The sequence below is a fragment of the Carcharhinus amblyrhynchos genome, chromosome 8, assembly GCF_965287045.1.
Source record: "Carcharhinus amblyrhynchos chromosome 8, sCarAmb.v2.hapA, whole genome shotgun sequence".
Taxonomy (NCBI): Eukaryota; Metazoa; Chordata; class Chondrichthyes; order Carcharhiniformes; family Carcharhinidae; genus Carcharhinus; species Carcharhinus amblyrhynchos.
In genome coordinates, this window is record NC_137331.1 from 59,094,687 (window position 1) to 59,113,218 (window position 18,532).

At 37.6% G+C, this 18,532-nt stretch overlaps 1 long non-coding RNA gene across 6 annotated transcripts in view; it reads left to right on the top strand.

Moving 5' to 3' along the window:
• LOC145346632 (uncharacterized) overlaps positions 1-16,280 on the top strand; it is a 34,899-nt gene extending 18,619 nt beyond the window's left edge. For 4 of the 6 annotated variants that reach the window (XR_013887723.1, XR_013887718.1, XR_013887720.1 and 1 more), the window contains 4 exons: positions 8,974-9,094; positions 11,444-11,524; positions 12,489-12,639; positions 16,098-16,280. This is a non-coding gene — a long non-coding RNA (uncharacterized LOC145346632). Of the gene's footprint in view, positions 1-1,420; positions 6,131-8,973; positions 9,095-11,443; positions 11,525-12,488; positions 12,640-16,097 lie in introns of those variants that run through there. The other 2 variants (XR_013887721.1, XR_013887719.1) reach the window with 2 other exon arrangements.
• The last annotated feature ends 2,252 nt before the right edge of the window (positions 16,281-18,532 follow it).

Consider the following 18,532-nt stretch of genomic DNA (forward strand, 5'->3'; position numbering starts at 1 on the left):
TTGGTGGCATATGCACCTATGAATCACACAGTTCTGGGTTCAAGTTACACTCAAAGGCTTGAGCAAAAAAATAAAATCAAGGCTGTCATTCCAGTGCATGGTTAAAGGAGCATTGCACTGCCAGTCTTTCAGATGACATGTTAAACCAAGACCCCAAATTCCTGCCAGGTCAGTGTAAAATGTTCCATTTCACTATTTCAAAGAAAAGCAGGGGAGCTACCTCCAGTGTCTTGCCAATATTTATCTCTCAATCAACATCATAAAGGACAGATTATCTGGTCATTGTCACAAGTTGTCTGTGGGAGTTTGCTGAGTGTAAATTAGCTTCCACATTTGCTTCATTACAACCGTACAACACTTCAAAAAGTACTTTACTGTTGGTGAAACATTTTGGGATGTCCTGTGGTCATGGAAAAATGCTTTAAAAAAACTGCAATTCAAAAAAAATACATCAGCTGCTAAGGCTTAAAAATGTTAGTTTGCTTCGGAGCAGTGAAAACTTCAAGGCAACCTGAAGTCTATAAAATATTTAAAGAGCTGTATGGCATGTTCTAAATTGGATTATTTCAATTTAAACATAGTGGGTGATTTGAGTAGTTTAAACAATGTAAGGGATAGGTATATTGTGAATGTTAGATGGGTTTTCTTTTCCAAGAGAGTAGTGAACCTCTGGCATACAACTAGCTGCTATGATGGGTGCTGACATTCTGCATTCCTTGAGAGGGAGCTGATCTCATTCCTAATTGGAACAGAGGTTGCAGAACATAGAAGGTTGTGTTTTTATAAACAACACTCAGTGAGATCTCCTGGATTAGTTTCACCCACCTCAGGGGTCAGTGAATGATTGCAGTTTTTATTCTAAATAGCTGCTTGGTAGTACAGAACCTGACTCATAGAATCCTGCAGTGCAGAAGGAGCCATTTGGTCTATCGAGTCTGCACCGACCACAGCCCACCCAGGGCATAATGCCATGCATTTACCGTAGCTAGTACCCCTGACACTAGGCTAATCCACATAACCCAGACACATTTGGACTGTGGGAGCAACAATTTATTCTACTTGAGGAAAGAATGCTGATTGGTTGGCACTGGTTGAGGCATTGCTAGGTAATTATTAATCATTACAGTGCAGAAAAGGCCCTTCGGCCCATAAAGCTTGCACAACATTTGAAATACTTGAAGTCCCACCTAATCCCATCTGCAGAACTTGACTTATAGCCTTGAATGTTATAATGTGCCAAGTACTCATCCAGATACTTTTTAAAGGATGTGAGACAACCTGCCTCCACCCTGCACCCCCCCCCCCCAGACAGCACATTCCAAACTGTCACCATCCCCTGGATAAAGTTTTTCCTCACATTCCACCCCCCCCCCCCCCCCACCCCCCATAAACTCCTGCACATTCACCTTGAATGTCCCCTAATGACTGACCCTTCAACTAAGGGGAACAGCTGCTCCTTATCCACTCTGTCCACGTCTCTCATAATCTTGTACTTCTTGATCAACTCGCCCCTCAGTCTTCTCTGCTCCAACGAAAACAACGCAAGCCTATGCAACCTCTGTTTGTAACTTAAATGTGCCATCCCAGGCAGCATCCTGGTGAATCTCCTCTGCACCCCCTCCACTGCAATCACATCCTTGTGATAAAGTGGCAACCGGAGCTGCGCACAGTACTCCAGCTATGACCTCACCAAAGTTCTATATAACGCCTACATGACTTCCCTGCTTTTATAAACTATGCCTAGATTGATATGTATGCCATAAGCCTTTTGCACCACCTACTAACCTGCACCACTTTCAAAGATTGTGGACAAACATGTCAAGGTTTGTTTGTTCCAATGAACTTCCTAGTGTCTTATAGTTGATTTATTTTCTTGTCAAATTATTCCTTCTAAAATGTATCACCTCACACTTTTCAGGATTAAATTTCCTCTCCCACTTACCTGTCCATTTGCCCATTCTATCTATATCTTGTAGACCAAGACACAACGCCTCACTGTTAACCACCTGTCCAATTTTTGTGTCGTCCGCAAACTTACTAATCCTACCCCCCACATAGTCATTGGTGAATAATAGGGGGCCCAACACAGATCCCTGTGGTACACCCCTGGACACTGGCTTCCAGTCACTAAAACAGCCTTCTATCATCATCCTCTGTCTCCTGTTGTTCTTCGTCTTTTGTTTAATTCAAAAAAGATGCAATGCCAGGATGTGATCCTTTTGCCTGCGGAGCACAGGTGTGTGCATATGAATATATATATATAGCTCCAAGCAAGTGTAAGTGTGACATGTTGCAAGCCTAACTGATGATCTTAAGTTGGTCATTACTGTAATTCTTAGCACCCCTGGAATTGTCCAGCAAACACTGTCCAATCATGGAATCACATCTAACATTAGAAATTATATTTGAAAAAAGAGACATTTGTAAAGTTTTTCATGTTTCGCTCATCAGGCCAATTTTAAGAATAAGATGTAAGGGAATTCTGTCAAACTTGCAAGGGCTTGTTTGTTGGCAAGTGGACTCTGGTACAAGTGTTGCCTTGGAGAATGTGCCAGTGATGGTCAATGATACTTAATTGCCAAGCATTGTTTGAAACAGTTCAAATTCAGTTCTCTTATTTATTAGTCACAAGTAGGCTTACATTAACACTGTAATGAAGGTACTGTGAAAATCTCCTAGTCACCACATCTGACGCCTGTTTGGAAACACTGAGGGAGAATTTAGCATGGCCAATGCACCTAACCAGCATGTCTTTCAGACTCAGAGGAAACTCATGCAAACTTGGGGATAATCTGCAGATTCCATACAGACTGTGACCCAAGCTGGGAATCGAACCTGGGTCCCTGGCACTATGAGGCAGCAGTTCTAACCACTGTGCTGCCCATTTATCTTCCATTCCATTTACACTTGAGCTCATCCAAATTCTGCTTTTTATTTTACATCAAGTCTGTTTACCTATACTCGCTGATCTACATTGGTTGCTGGTCTGGCAGTGCTTCAGTTTTAAAATTCTCATCCCTGTTTCAAACTAGTCCATAAGCCTTGCTCCTCTCTGTGACCTCCTCCAGCCTTTATAACCCTCCTCAATCTGCGCTCTGGCCACTTGCGTGTCTCCAGTTTTCTTTGCTCTACAATTGGTGACTGTCTTCATTTAGCAGCAGGCCTAAGCTTTGATGGTCCCACCCTAAAGTATTCTGCTGCTCTTTTTAAGCTTTTCCTGAAAGACACCTTTCACTTGTGATCATTTGGCATCTGCAGTTTGTCATACATGGTATTCCAAGTAATTTTTTGTCATTTAAAAGATTGCTTGATCTTGCCACAGTCGCCAACTTTTGGTCTTTGATAATTTTCTAGTGCTCCCATAAATAATACTTTGCTTTTTGTGACCAAAGTGCTGTTTCAGGAGGAATTTAAAACCTTTGTTTCTTTAGATTACTGAATATTACAGGATTCCTCTTGTAATTTCTAGAGTAGGCATAATAAGCAATCTGTTTCGCAATGGCACTGGGATATTAAAAGTAGTAAATCGTGTTAATAGACAATTAAGCAGAGGAAAATAGTTTACAGAATCTATCTACTCCTATTTGTACTTCCAAAATAATGAACAGGTTTGATCTTTCACTAACTTCCATAGTAAATTTTGGATAACAATAGGTTAATATCAGGTTGTCTATCTTTTTCCTCAGTTAAGTCTTCAGCTGCCTTGTTTTTTGAATTTTTAGCATTTTGTCTGAATTTTTCTCCATGCAGTCCTGAAAGTTTGATTAGAAATAATGGGAATTCCAAATGTTTTTTTTAAAATACAACAAATTTGTAAATCTTACAGCTCTAATGATTGCTTCCAGAGTATTAGGAGTGTTGAATACATCTACTTAAGCCCCTGATCAAAAACCTATTTGACTGAGCTCTCTGTATTTGCCAGAATAAAACAAGTAGGTGGACCAAGATTGCAATTTACAATATTAATTTTTGATACTCTCTTTAGTTGAACTTATCCTATATCTCCATAATGTTGCCCAACTCCAACCCTGCTGCAATTCATCTGCCCTGAAACCCTCATGCATGCCTTTTTCTTCTCACAATGTGATTACTGCAACTTACTACCAACATTCAAAATGAGAAGTGGTCCAGCGATATTGAAGCTAAAAAAGAAATAAAGTAGTACTATGAAAAGGCAGAAGTAACTAGGAAATTTATTAGGGCCAGAAAGTTACAGTATAACACTCACAGCCAAATGGTGAAGGAACTGAAGTTGAAGCATGAAGATGTGAATAAAAGGTTAAAAAAAAGGTTGAGGGGAAAAAACTCGTGTAACTTAGCAACAGAGGTCATAGTATGGAACTCGAGAAGAGCCAAAGAAATCTCTGCTATCAGTTTCATGATTGGTGAGAGAACTGCTCATCTCAGAGTGAAGCACTTCCAAGAATTTGGAACTGTGAGGATGGGGCTGAGTGAGATGCTTTTTTGGGGAGTTGCTGTGGTCTCCTTCTGCATTGTGGGGATTCTATGACTCGATCCTGACTTGCACCAAGCTCTGTTACCCATCACCCTTTTGCTTATTGACCAACACTTACTCCCAGTTAAACAATTTTAAAATTCCCACCCTTGTTTTCAAATCTTTCTTTATGGTTTCCCTCCCTACCTCTGTAATCTCCTCAAGCCTTACAACTCTGAGATATCAGCACTTCTTTAATTCTGACCTCTTAAGCATCACTGACTTGAATCACTCCAGCCATTAGTGGTCATAGATTCATAGTCATAGAAGTTTACAGCATTGGAACTTCGGCCCAACTTGTCTATGCTGTCCAATTTGCACCACTAACCTACCGTTTAGCCCATATCCCTGTATACCCATCTTACCCATGTAACTGTTTAAAAGACAAAATTGTACCTGCCTCTACTACTATCTCTGGCAGCTTGTTCCAGACACCAGCCTCTGTGTGAAAAAATTGCCCCGTTGAACCCTTTTGTATCTCTCCCCCTCACCTTAAACCTATGCCCTCCAGTGTTAGAGTCCGCTACCTTTGGGAAAAGATATTGACTATCTAGCTCATCTGTGCCCCTCATTATTTTATAGACCTCCATTAGATCACTCATCAGCCTCCTACGCTCCAGAGAAAAAAGTCCCAGTCTATCCAGCCTCTCCTTATAACTTAAACCATCAAGTCCCAGTAGCGTCCTAGTAAATCCTTTCTGCACTCTTTCTAGTTTAATAATATCCTTTCTATAATAGGGTGACCAGGTCGTGCCATCAGCTGTCAAAACCCTAAGGTGTGGAATTCCCTCTGTAAACCTCTCAGCCTCTTTACCTCTCTTTAAGACACACTTTTAAACATACCATTTTGATCAACCTTTTGATCATCATGTCAGGAAACAAACATAGTTTTAAGTAATCTATATTTGATTTAGTGGGCTTTAGAAACAAGATATAGTTTTTAATTGTATTTCTGTGTAAGGGTTAAACACCATTTAGCTCATGTTAAACAAAGGTGCTTGCAGGTCTGCAGGTTACGGTTTAATCTCAAACTGTGACTACTGTAATTCAAGGTTTACAATGTGAAAACAAGAGGTTTAAAAAAAAGGGTGTTGCTTAGCAACCGGAGATCTAACTGAAAAGCATAAGCATTTGTGGTTCAGTTGGAATCAGGTATCTGAGAAGAAAGCAGCTCTCACAAAAACTGCTAATAGACAATGGGTTAAGAGGCAGAAAGCAAGTCTCAGAAGCTAAAGAACAGATAGTTCTAGAAATCAGGGAATGAAAATCTCCAGAAGTCTCAAGTCAAAGAGAACAAAGGATCTGAACAAGATACTATTCACTAAAGTAAAGGCCGAGCTGAAAAGTGTAGACCTGGTGAAGCTGGCTGCAAGAAGCCAGATATCTGAAGTAATGTTGATGACACATTAATGTAGCCTTTTAAAGCAACGGTATTCTGTTGGCGTGACTGGGTATCTAGGAGATCACGTGGAAGCTTCAATGCACCTGGCAATCCAGAGCAGAAGTTGATCTTTGGTGAAGGTATCTGAAAGAAAATATTGTTTGCAAGATGATTCCAAGGCATCTTTTTCCAAGAGTGGAGGTTAGAAACACTTGGGTGGAAGTCAGTGTTCCAGTGAGACCAGTTGACTTACGGTAAGTATCTGGGGGGATTTGATGAAAAGGAGTTGTATTGGGTGGTATCTAGCACTTGGTTTCAGAATGTGGTATGACTAACCACAGTTGGCCTGTTGCTTTAGAAGACTGTTTGCTTACTGAGAACATTATAAGATGTATTTTGTAACTTGTGTTATCTTTAAAAATCTGTGAAAGTTTGTAGGATGTGAAGGAGATTATTGTCAAATATTTCCTGTTTAATAATTTTTTTTGGTTAAAAAAGTTAATTGGCATCCCTGTGACACTTTGTCCACATCTCTAAACTTCCCCACCCCACTTGCTCCCGTTAATCTAAAAACTGAAGCTGGGTAGGTTAAAGCCTTCAAGTGACCATTAAGAAGCCACTTAAGTGCCTTAATAGGTGAATAGCAGGTTCCCCATCCAAAGCCCTGCCTGTTCAAGCATGGAATTGCATCTGTGTTTGGGCAGGGAGAATCCCATCCATTCAAATCTAACCCCATTCACACGCCCAAACCATCTCAGAACCCATTTTTGAGGGGTTTAAAATTCTGTCCCAAGTCTGATCTAACCAAGGTTCTATACAAATTTAACAAAGCTTTTCTGCTATTCAATTCTGTCCCTCTGGAAATGAACTCGGCTCTTTTTTTAAGTTTTTTTGTAGCCTTATTGACCTGGATAAGTGCTTTTAGTGATTTTAGTAGAAGTTCAAAGTACAAAGGCTTTCCACTTGATGTGAAATGTATTGAAGTGTTCTATTCATCACACTGACAATACTCTCAAGAAAATAATTAGTGTTCAGTTGCCTATTTTTAATTTTACAAAAATCTTGAAATTATCTCTGCTAAGCGTTGCGCATCAATTGCGAAATAAAATTCTAATTTTTAAAACGTCCATAAATGATAAATTAGGCTGCTAAAGACACGGGGCATTTCTTAGTCTAGCTAGTGAAGAAGTTGTCATCATAAATCATGTTAGCAGCTGCACGCTCTAATTTAGATGATAAATTGGCCCTTGCCACAGGGGCATCATGGTAGAGCTGTCCAGTGGACCTGACCATGCCCCTGTTCTCTAAAGAAGCAGAAGAAGAAAGCTAGTGGTCAGAGATTTAATTCTGTTTTCAGTGTCTCTGTGGTATTGTAATTTTAGTGTGGGTCAAAGTCTTGAAATGAACTTGCAGTAAAAATGCTATTCTGGTTGTATTGGGACCCATGTTACCATGAAGCGGAGCTGTGACCTTTGTTCTTTGGTTATTAATCTTTCAATAAATTTGCATATGTCATCGTACTGGTTTGGTTTTCTATATGTATGAAGAGCATCAGTTTAAATAATTCCTTTTTAATTCATAATTACTTTACTATGATTATTGGCAAATTGATTATTTCTATATTTTCTTGAATTAGTTTGTAGAATAAATATTTTCTCAAATGCATCTTCTACTTGTTTGAACTTGTGCTTTCGATAAGTTAATATGCCAGATTTATCTTATCCCTCTCCTCTGCTATCTTACAATACTGAGATATGTCATATCCTTTATCTCAAGGCCGAAAATCCCCCTGTCTTGCCAGTCTTCCTTATAACTTAGAATTTTTACACAAGGGATCTGCTTCATGATTTTTTTTTAAGCGCTGCTACTTCCCAATGCTAGTAAATGACTCTTGTTTTGTGGTGAACTGTGTGTAGTTTTCAAAGTACTGTCTGACCAGTACACTGTATGTATGCATTCTGCCGTTTTAGCTATTATCATTCTGTTAGTTTTATTTGCTTGTCTTTATTGATTGAATATATGCAGATTTAATCTATTCACAGGTTACTTTCAACAGCATTTTTGGAGTATTTTTGTCACCTAGTTTTTCCTTTTAATATGTTGAATGCTTTATACTTTGCTGTTTTGAGTCTTCATCTCGCATTTTGGCAAACTGAATTTGTAATTTCTGAGCTAACTCCTTTTGATTGCTTTACCCAATCTAGTTTAATTTTTTTGTGTTGAAAAACACAAGTAGATGCAATTTCACAAAAGAAACCCCATGCTCTTTGTTCTACATTAAATGTTGCTACGTTGTTCAGGGAAGATTTATTCAGTTGATATTTTGAGATGACAGGGTTGTCTTTTGAGAAAGGTTGGGCCCATATTATTGGAGTTTAGAAGATCGAGAGGTGATTTTATTGAAGCATATGAGATCCTGAGAGAAGTTGACAGGGTGGATGTGAGAGGATGATTCCCTTTATTAGAAAGATTAGAACTCGGGAACACAGTTGAAAAATATAAAGGGTCTCCAATTTAAGATGGTGATGAGGAGAACTTTTTTTCTCTGAGGGTCGTTTGTCTTTGAAATTCTCTTTCTCAGAAAACATTGGAGGCAGGGTCATTGAATATATTTAAAACTGAGTTATATCCTTGATTGACAAGAGAGTCAAAGGGTATAGGAAGTTAACAGGAAAGCAAAATTGAGACTTGAATCAGATCAGCCATGATCTTATCAAATGGTAGAGCAGGCTGAATAGATTAAATGGCCTATTCTTCCCATTTCATATTTTATATTCATTTGTTTGAATTTTACTTAACCACTATCTTACACAAGCTTTGAACTCTAAATTGATCATTAATACACATTGTGACCATTTTGTTCACATTTTATTGGTGTTATACAGTGTGTCCACATTTCCAATTGGTAATGAAGGTCAACAATTATCAGTGCTGGACCGGAACAGCAAATAAAACAAAAAATTCTGAATGTGCAGAATAGGGGTCTCAGTTCCTGAAAGGCAACCGATTTTTTTTGTTTTGGATGTACTTTGTTTGAACTTGGAAATTTGAAATCATGACTTAATTAACATAAATATGTTGTTATAAACTATTGCAGATGATATATTTTCATCAGATGCTTGATACATGCGATTTTAAAAATTAGTCCTCTTGGAAATGCAAGATGTTCAGATCGACCTTTTATCTACCATAGTACTATTTTGGTGAATATGAAGAAGGTAAAATTATATATTTGTTTCTTATGATTCATAGTACCTGCAGGAGAAAATTTACAAAGGATTCAATTGAGTAGCTTTGAAGGCTACGTTGTTTAAAGGTTTAAGTATACACATGTAACTTACTTAAAAATATTCTTGTGTTTGAGTTGGATTGGAATTTTGCTGGGACAATGATGAATACCAATGCCGTTTACCCGTCTGATATCAAAATGAGGATATATTTTATTCTGAGTTTCCAGCATCAAAACATTCAGTGCATCAAAATATATCTTTTGAAACACAGAACAATGACCATTGAAGTTACATTGCTATTAAATTACATAGTTGTAGAATGGTATGTGTTAATTTACTTGAGAAACAGATGGGTCTGTTCAAGTGTTAGCTGTTCAGAAACACGAACACGACGCTGACAGCCACGTACCAGGAACAGTTGTGCATGCATATTTGGACTGCACTGTGGGTGCCAGTGCAGTTTCTGTGTTTCTCCTGCCTAGGTGAGTGCATGCCACCTTTTCCCTGGACCAGTTTAAACTGAAACTTTAACCATGGAATGTCAACTGTCAGGTTTTAAATTTTTTTTTATTTATTGGGTATTCTGGTTGAAAATTGATTCTCTTCTCTCAGCCCCCTCCCCATAAAAGCACTAAATGACCCCCCCTCCCCCAAGCACTAAGTGATCATGTTATCTCTAAATTTACTAAGCAGTTAAAAGTTTACTGCTTTAGTCTTGAATTCCAGATTTGATGATTTTTGTGAAAGATTACCCTTTTTCATTTTAATAGTTTCCGATCGCTACAGTGGTACATAAAAATATCTGAATGATAAATAGTAATTTTTCTAAAAGCATAATGTGCAAGGCTTAATAAAGGTGAGTAGTTCCAATGGAACTAGATGTTTTCTAAAACATTTTATTCAAAATACTTTTATTTATTTTTGCCAACTTATTACAAGATTATAAATTGAGGTGGAGTTGAGATCTCCATTTGCCAAGATTGATTTGGATTCGTTCCAAGATTTGCTTGTCACTGATCTCACACTTTATTTTTAAATGAAATTTCACTGCACTCTCTCTTATTTTTCCAAATGTTCCACACTTTTTATTTTATCTTTAAAGAATTAGGGAACAAATTCTCTGATGCAGCTAGGCAGGATATCGCTATGATGTCACTGACTGTATCTTCATATCTGAGAAATGCTCCCTAATGTTTGCTGCTGATAGGCACAGCCGTCAGGAAACGGCAGTATTAATCAAAAGTAGAACAATGTGGTTTGATAGAAATAAAAAGTGCTACTTAAACAGCAAAAAACTGCTTCCTGATGCCCAGTTTGGGTTCTATCAGGGCCACTTGGCACCTTACCTTATTATGGTCTTGGTCCAAATATGGACAGAAGAGCTGAATTAAAGAGGGGAGGTGATAGTGAATTGTGTTTGACATCAAGGCAGCATTCAACTAATTATCTCAGCTATTGAGCAGTCTTCATCCATGTGCAGCAAGAACCTGGACAGCATTCAGGCTTGTGCTGAGAAGTGACAAGTAACATTTGTGCCACACAAGTGTCAACAAAGACCATCTCCAACAAGAGAGAATCTAACATTTCCCCTTGACAATCAGTAGCATTACCTTTGCTGAATCACCCACTGTCAACATCCTGGGAGGTACCATTGACCAGAAACTGAACTGGACCAGCCGTATATACTGTGACTACAAGAGCAGATAAGAAGTAACCCACCCTGTGATTCCTGAAAGCATGTCCACCATCTATAATACAAGTCAGCAGCATAATGGAATACTCTGCACTTGCCTGGGTGAATGCATGCTAACGACGCTCAAGAGATTCATTGAAGACAAAGTAACCTGTTTGATTGGCACTCCTCTGAAACATTCACTCCCCCCATCACCAATACACAGTGGCAACATTGAGCACTATTACACAATGCATAAAACAGTTCACCAAATCTCCTTCAATAACACCTGCAATCTCTTGCATCTAAAAGGCAAAGGCAGCAGATGCATAGAGACACTAATACTTGCAAAATTTCCTCCAAGTTAGACCATCCTGAATGTTTCCATTCCTTCACTGTCACAGGTTGAGAAGCCTGGAACTCCCTAACATTGTGAGTGTACGTGTATCCATCGGACCATAGCACTTCAAGAAGGCTCACCATCACTTTTGAGGGCAATTAGGGATGAGCAGTAAATGCTGGCCTTCTATGATGTGGTGAACCCTAGGAATAAGATTAATGTTTTCAGCTGCCTGTTGTAATTAAGATACGTTGGATGCATAAAAAAAATTATACTGTTTGGATATCTATTCATTAATAATTACTTTTGAATAATATGATTCTAGGTGATGACCTTGTCTACATATTCTAGTGGCTTTGTGAAGGATTGCTCAGTTTTAGACTGATTCTTCAATGATATGACAAAGGTAAATTTGATTAATGATTTGTATAAATATTTTTGCAACTTAACATGTTATAGCTGGAACAATGAAGATTACCTTTGCCGTTTACCCATCTGATATAAAAATCATGTGGATATCTACTTGTTCTGAGTTTCCAGCACAATAAAAATATATTTATTTGGACTAAAATTTCAAATGTTTTGACCAAATGAGCTGATGCCTTGAAGCAAGTTATAAGAGCATTATTTGAGCATGTTATTGTTAACATTCAAGTCTAAAGTGGTTATAAATGTAAAAGTACCTACATATCTGTGAAAGAGATCATTGAATTTCCTTGTCCATTCCACTTCCGAATAGTTTCAAATATGCAAATCTGATAGGTTTTCTGATAGTTTCCCCAAGTTTTGACTCCTTATAACTAATAACTGCTAAACGTTCAACTCAATAACTTTCTCTTATGACTATTTGAATTATTGTTTGATGGTATGTTTAGAATTTGTTTCTTTAAATTGGTAAAGTTTGAAGTATCATAAACTTGTTCAAACTTGTTAGTATTTCAAGGAATACTTCAGGACACGATCCTGGAATAGAGCTTTTTTTTTGAGGGTTTTTGCAATGTGTAATCATCAGCAAACATCCCTACTTCTAACCTGTTCTTGGAGGGAAGATCATTGATGAATCTACTGAAGATGTTTAGATATAGGACATCACCTTGATGAATTCTTACGGTCATGTTCTGGGGCGAAGATTTTTTAAAATTCATATATTGGATAAGGGCTTTGGCTAAAATGGCCCTTTAGAAGGTGGTGATATGCTGCCTTCTTGAACAGCTGCAGTCATAGATACACCCACAGTGCAGTAAGCGAAGGAGCACAGTATTTTGATCCTAATCATTGGCCTCCAACATCCACAACTATTTCCTTTTGTGTTATCATTCAAACCTGCTGAGAATTTTCTTCCTCATTCCCACTGATTTCAATTTTGCTAGGGTCCTTGATGCTACAACTTGTTAAATGCTACCAGGGGTCATTCTCGACAAGGCTCTGGAATCCATATTTTGACTAAGGTTGTGGTGAGCCTTGGAATTGCTTGGTCCTGGGGAAACACAAACAGAGCATCAGAGAACAGATTGTTTGTGAGTAAGTCCTTCATGATAATACTGTTGATGAAACCTACCATTGAGATTGAGAGGAGGTGAATGTGGCAGTAACTGACAGGATTGGATTTGTCCTGCTATTTGTGGAAAGAACACACCTGGGCAATTTTCAACACTGCCTGATATGTGACTGTGTTGTAGCTGTATTCTAATTTAAAAAGGTAAAATGTCCACGTTTTAGAATTGAACGAAAAATATTGTAAATTGCTGATGATACCAAATTGGAAAGCATGACAAATTGTGAGAAGGATTATGAAAGACTGAAAAAAGACACATAATCAGGATGTAAACAGCTCAACCCAAGATCATAGGCATAGCTGATATTTTCTGTTTTTAAAAAAAAGTTAGGTTGACAAAGGTGGCATCTTTCCTGGTATCAGTTAGAAATATTGAGCCTGATTATGAAGCCAGCTACTATTTTTTTCAAAAAGATAAGATATTGGTCTGCATTTTGCAGGTTAACATTTGAATGAAGATATTTGGTGATCTCAGCCTGTAGTATTCCTACAAAGTATTGTGAAACAGGAACAGAGAATTATACACAAAGAAAATGATTAATAAATGTTTAACAAATTTTTTGAGAGCATTTGAAAAGTTGTTGTCTTTTAGTTAGCCAAATTAAAAATTACTATAATTCCAAAGTAATACACATTATCAGTGGGAAAACATTTTAGAAATTTGCTGTGTACATGTTTATCACATGATGATTTGTGAGCAGTCAATCATCATTTTTTTTCATTTGCATTGCCTTTCAAAATAACAAATGATTGGTTAGTAGTTATTTATCAATTTTGGGGGGAAAGTCTGCAGTATTAACTTGGTAGTACATTTTATTTCAATATTCTACTATTTCTCCCTCCCTGCTCCTCAACAAATAATGGTTCTGTTGACACTGGTCAGTCTCTCCTGTACACAGGAACTCATCCATGAGCTTCATGGTGAGTGTTGGCATGTCATTTCACTAGAGGACTCCACAGCCAAACCCTGTCCTCACCCACATTTGATACAAATGCACTTCCATTTGTATGACAATGGAGCAATCAAGTGTGGGAATCTTGGGCATTTACACTTCCCTTAATATTATACTCAATTATTAATTCACCACTTTTATGGTTGGAATTGGATAAAAGCATGCAATGCAATTAAACCTGGGGCCTTCCTATTCTGTAGAACTCAAGAGATAGAATCCTGTCATCCTTGTGGGTAGAATTATTGTAGGATAAATCATCTTGAAATTTTAGCCAGGACTTTTTGTGCTACGTAACATTCCTGGCTAAAAGTGGCAGCTGGAGTACAATGTGCTTATCCATTAATGCGTAATAACCATGCAAGTTGAATGGTTTAGCCTGGAATGAAGTGACCCATCTTAAATCCCATCATGTACAACCCGTTTGTACAATGAGTTTCCATATCCAATCATGTTTTTGCCAACATCTGATGATGGAGAAGGAAATAGTCTCTCAAAGGAAAGTACAATTTTTAAATGTATCCAAAGTTAGTCTTTGCTATAACTTATCTTTGCTTTATCTTTGGATTTTTTTTTCAGAATGCTCATTGACAAACTCTGGGTTTTGTTTTTGTCAAACACAATTTCCTTTTCATAAAACCATGCTGATTATGTTTTACCATCTGATTTTTCTCAGTGTACTGTTGCCAATAAAATGGTAGTTCTGGAAAATCCTTTTCTGAATGGATTTTAGTACATGCAGAATAGGTTGTGATGTTAATTGAGAACAATTCCATTTGTTTTGAAAGCTTCAGTTCATCCAGAATTTAAACTGTTAAGTAGAGAATTTGTCTTTTAAGTGTTTGCTTCAACAAATTTTCCCCTTTTATACAAAAACACAAGAATTAAGCCTTGAGTCTGGTCTTCCATTTGATAGGATTATGTCTGATCTGACTGTGACCTCACTCCACTTTTCTGTCTACCAGGCCATGACCCTTGCCTTCATTCTTGATCAAAAATCTATCCTGGTATTGAATGCATTCAATGACTTTATCTCAACTGCTCTCTGGGGAAGAGATCCCACATACTAACTACCTCCTGAAGGAAAAAATTTCTTACCTTAAAGTCTTAAATAGGAGACTCCTAATTTAAAACTGTCCCTTAGTGCTAGACTCCACCATAAGGGGAAACATCCTCTCAACATCCATCCTGTCAAGCCCTTCAGAATCTTATATTTCAGTAAAATCACTTGAATTCTTCTAAACTCTAATGGGTGTCATCCTCACAGGAGAGTCCTTTAATCTCAGGAATTGGTGAGCCTTCCCAAAAAGAGACAGCGGGGTCTCTCATTGACTCTCTAGCTGGCAGACAAGACCCCTGACACCTCAACAAGATTGCACCCTTCATTTTACCTCTTGATTTTCAGGTATTCCTGTGACATTTTTCGAGTCTTCAGCAGCGAATTCAGACAGAATACCTGTTCCAACACTCTCACCATTTCCTTAGTTAGCCACAGATCTTTCTCAGTGGAATATATCTGTGCTGAGAGTTATGAAATAGCTTTGCCATTATTTGTTTACTGTCCTACTTTTTAACCTATTTTTCCAGTTCACTTTAGCCAACTCTTGTCTTTATATCCCAGTATATTTTTTTTAAGTTTAAGACACAAATCTTTGACCCACATTTCTACCCTAAAGCTGAATGTGATATTCTGTCATGATCACTGTTGCCTATGGGCTCCCTCACAGTGAAGTCATTAATTAAATCCTGTCTCATTGTAAATTACCACGTCAAAAATGGCCTGTTCTTTGCTTGGCACTAAAACATTAAGCTCTAAGAAATTATTCTAAATATATTATGAAGTAATCTTTCAGGCTATCTTTGCCACTCTGATTCATCTAATCTATATGAAGACTAAAATCACCTATGATTTTTAAAATTGTTAATTGTGTGGAGTGGGTAACAATTTTTCTCTAAAGCATTACAATCAAATCTATTTATCCTTAATTCCCCAGAACATCTAATCATTTGCATTGGCTAGTGTTGACACTGGCCTTCAAACTTAGAGTGAACCGTACCTTATTACTTGGCAAATATTAAGGCATGCTTTGTTTTGATGTACTGAATCTCTTGTTTTGAAGAGTCTTAAGACACATTTATCCTTAATTAATAACTAGCTGTTTTTCAAGTTACTATTGAATTTAATGACCACATTCAGAAATTTTGTTCACTTTCAGTCAATTTTATCTTAAGGAAATATTGAATAGACCTTTGAGAATATTGTTTTTAGCACACACAGCACTTTTAAATTTTTGTATGTTACAAAACAAAAAGTTCACAATTCTTAATTTAATCATCTGAAACAACTCCTAGTTGTGAGATTGTTAATACTTGTGCTGATCAATACCATTTTCAATCCTCTTGTGAGATAATGTGCTAATTTGTTTTTACTTGGAATCCATATTTAAGAAACCATACTGTTGTTACTTTTGCAGAATGAAAAGACCAGCCTTTCAGCAGGAGCTAATTGAAAACAGTGATGCACCACTCTGATGGATTATAATTTAATGCTTGATTCACATTGTTTATATAGATCTGTTGAGTGAATTGTAAGATTGATGAAAATGAGAAACTATGGTGAAACTCAGTTACAAATTTGTTTTCAATACATGCAATAAAGCTATACTTTTTAAACTTGATGTTTATGATTTTTTTTAGATGAAGTGAACCATTTCCTGCTTAGATCATGAAAGCTAGCGCTGAGAAATGCTCATATATACAAATGGCTCTATTTTATACAACAACTGAGAATTTAAATGTTGAAAGTTGCATACTAATTACCCACTTCAGGGGCTAAAATTTATTTGTTCCCTAAAATTACTTGGTTTCTAACTAAAACACAAACATATCAAACTGAATTAGAATTTATTGTGAGGAGATTGATGTATAGGAATAAATATGTTTTGTTACATTTGCGTGCAGGGCTTTGGTGAGACCACACCTGGAAAACTGTCGTTCTGGTCTCTACATTGAACAAAAAGGAAAGATTTGCATTGGAGGCTTGTGACGATACTGCGCCTTTTGATATGTATTTAAACATGCTTCTCTGCAGGTTTTTCAAGCAGGTCCTAGCACTTTTATTGGTACCAGATGTCAATGACTGGTGTCCTGTATTACTGAGGCAGTATAAATGACATGCTGATTTTAATCTGGACCTGTGGTTTAATGGTCTTGTGTGGAACGTGATTTGGAATGATTGACAGGTCAGGTGACATGCTTAGGGACTTTTTTTCACGGAAAAGTCCAGTTTTTACTTTCGGTGCTCAGTTGCTGCTAGAAACTGGTGAATGAAGGCGCAGTGTCTCTGTCTCTGTTCAGTGGCTTTTTGGAAAATTCTAAGACTGGGAAACCTCAGAGATTTAATCCAACACTTTAAAGCACCAATTCACAGCAGGTGTTAAAAAGCTGAAAATCCAGCACCTTGTGAGCATACTTGTTTTTGTACCAAGTCTGGAGAAGGGTGCATGTCTGTGGGATGGTGTTTGACTTGAAACAACATGGATAGCTAGCTGTTACAGTTTATACAGTGTCACGTTTGAATCTTGTAGTTGGTAAAAGTTGTACCAGATCTTTTTATCATACTTTAATTTTGTTCTTAAATAAACTTTAAAAGTTTCTTAGTAGATTACTTGAATCAGACCTGAAGTGAAACACCATATGCACACCCGTACTAAATTCAACCGTTAAAAACTTACAATCTAGACTAACTTCATAAAAAAACCTTGGCATTTCTGGCCTGGTTCTTAACAGGCTGCACAATGAAGATGCACTAAATTGGACCCTGAGATGAGAACGTCCTTTGTCGAGAGCTGAAGTAAATTGGATTTATATTTTCTGCAGTTTAGAAAAAAATCTTAATTGAAACCTACAAATTCTGAAGAAGCTTAATAAGATAGATGCTGAGCGATTGTTTCAGCTGATCATGGAGTCTAAAACATGAGGTGAATAGTCTCAGGGTAATGTATCAATTATTTAGGAATCAGATGAGGAGAAATTACTTCACTACCCTAGAATGTTGTGGACACATTCATATTGAGTATGTTTTAAGGGGGGGGTATATATTGATAGATTTTTGGTGTCTCAGAGAATTAAGCAATGTGGGGAGTGGGCAGTGAAATGGAGTTAAGTCCAAGACCAGCCATGATCATATTGAATGGCAGAGCGATCTACTCCTGAGCCTATTCCTAAAAACTGAAAATTCTGAGAACTGCTTTTGCAACAGAAATGTATAATCTCCAGTCAGTGCACTTATTAGAATCCTTTAATACTTCTCAAATAGCTAACTATGCACGTAACTGATATAAATATTTCTGGCCCCAGAAGAAAAGAACTTAACCTTTTTAAAAAGAGAGTGCACCTCAGAGTTGGGAACTGTAGTGTGTTGTGTGTGTGTGTGCACCAGAAAGGAACATCAGAAGGAGTGATCAGAACTGTAGAGGTGGATCCTTGTTGAAGATGTCCAAGAGAAAGCAGCGTTTGGGAGAAGGTTCCATGGCAAGTTCTTCAGGAGTGGAGATGGGAAATCATTGTGTGAAAGACAGAGCTCAATGAGACCAGTCAGCCAGTGACTGGGGGTGGGAGGGGATGGTGATGAGAGATCCATAGAAGTTAAGTTCATGAGCTTGTTTGGAAGTCACCTTCCTCCACATCTCTAAAAAAAATAAAAGTTTGGATCTACCAAGTCAGATTCTACCATGGAATCTTGCTTGTCCAGTAGTAATATCAGCTGGGATCATAAATTGGGAGCTCAGCCGAGATTATTTTAAGAAATTAGGATCTGCTTTGGGATTAGAAATCCTGGACTCTTGGTGGGATCTGTGAATCAAGCAAGTATGTGGAGGTACTAGAATTAGAGTTGCTGTGAGGTAGG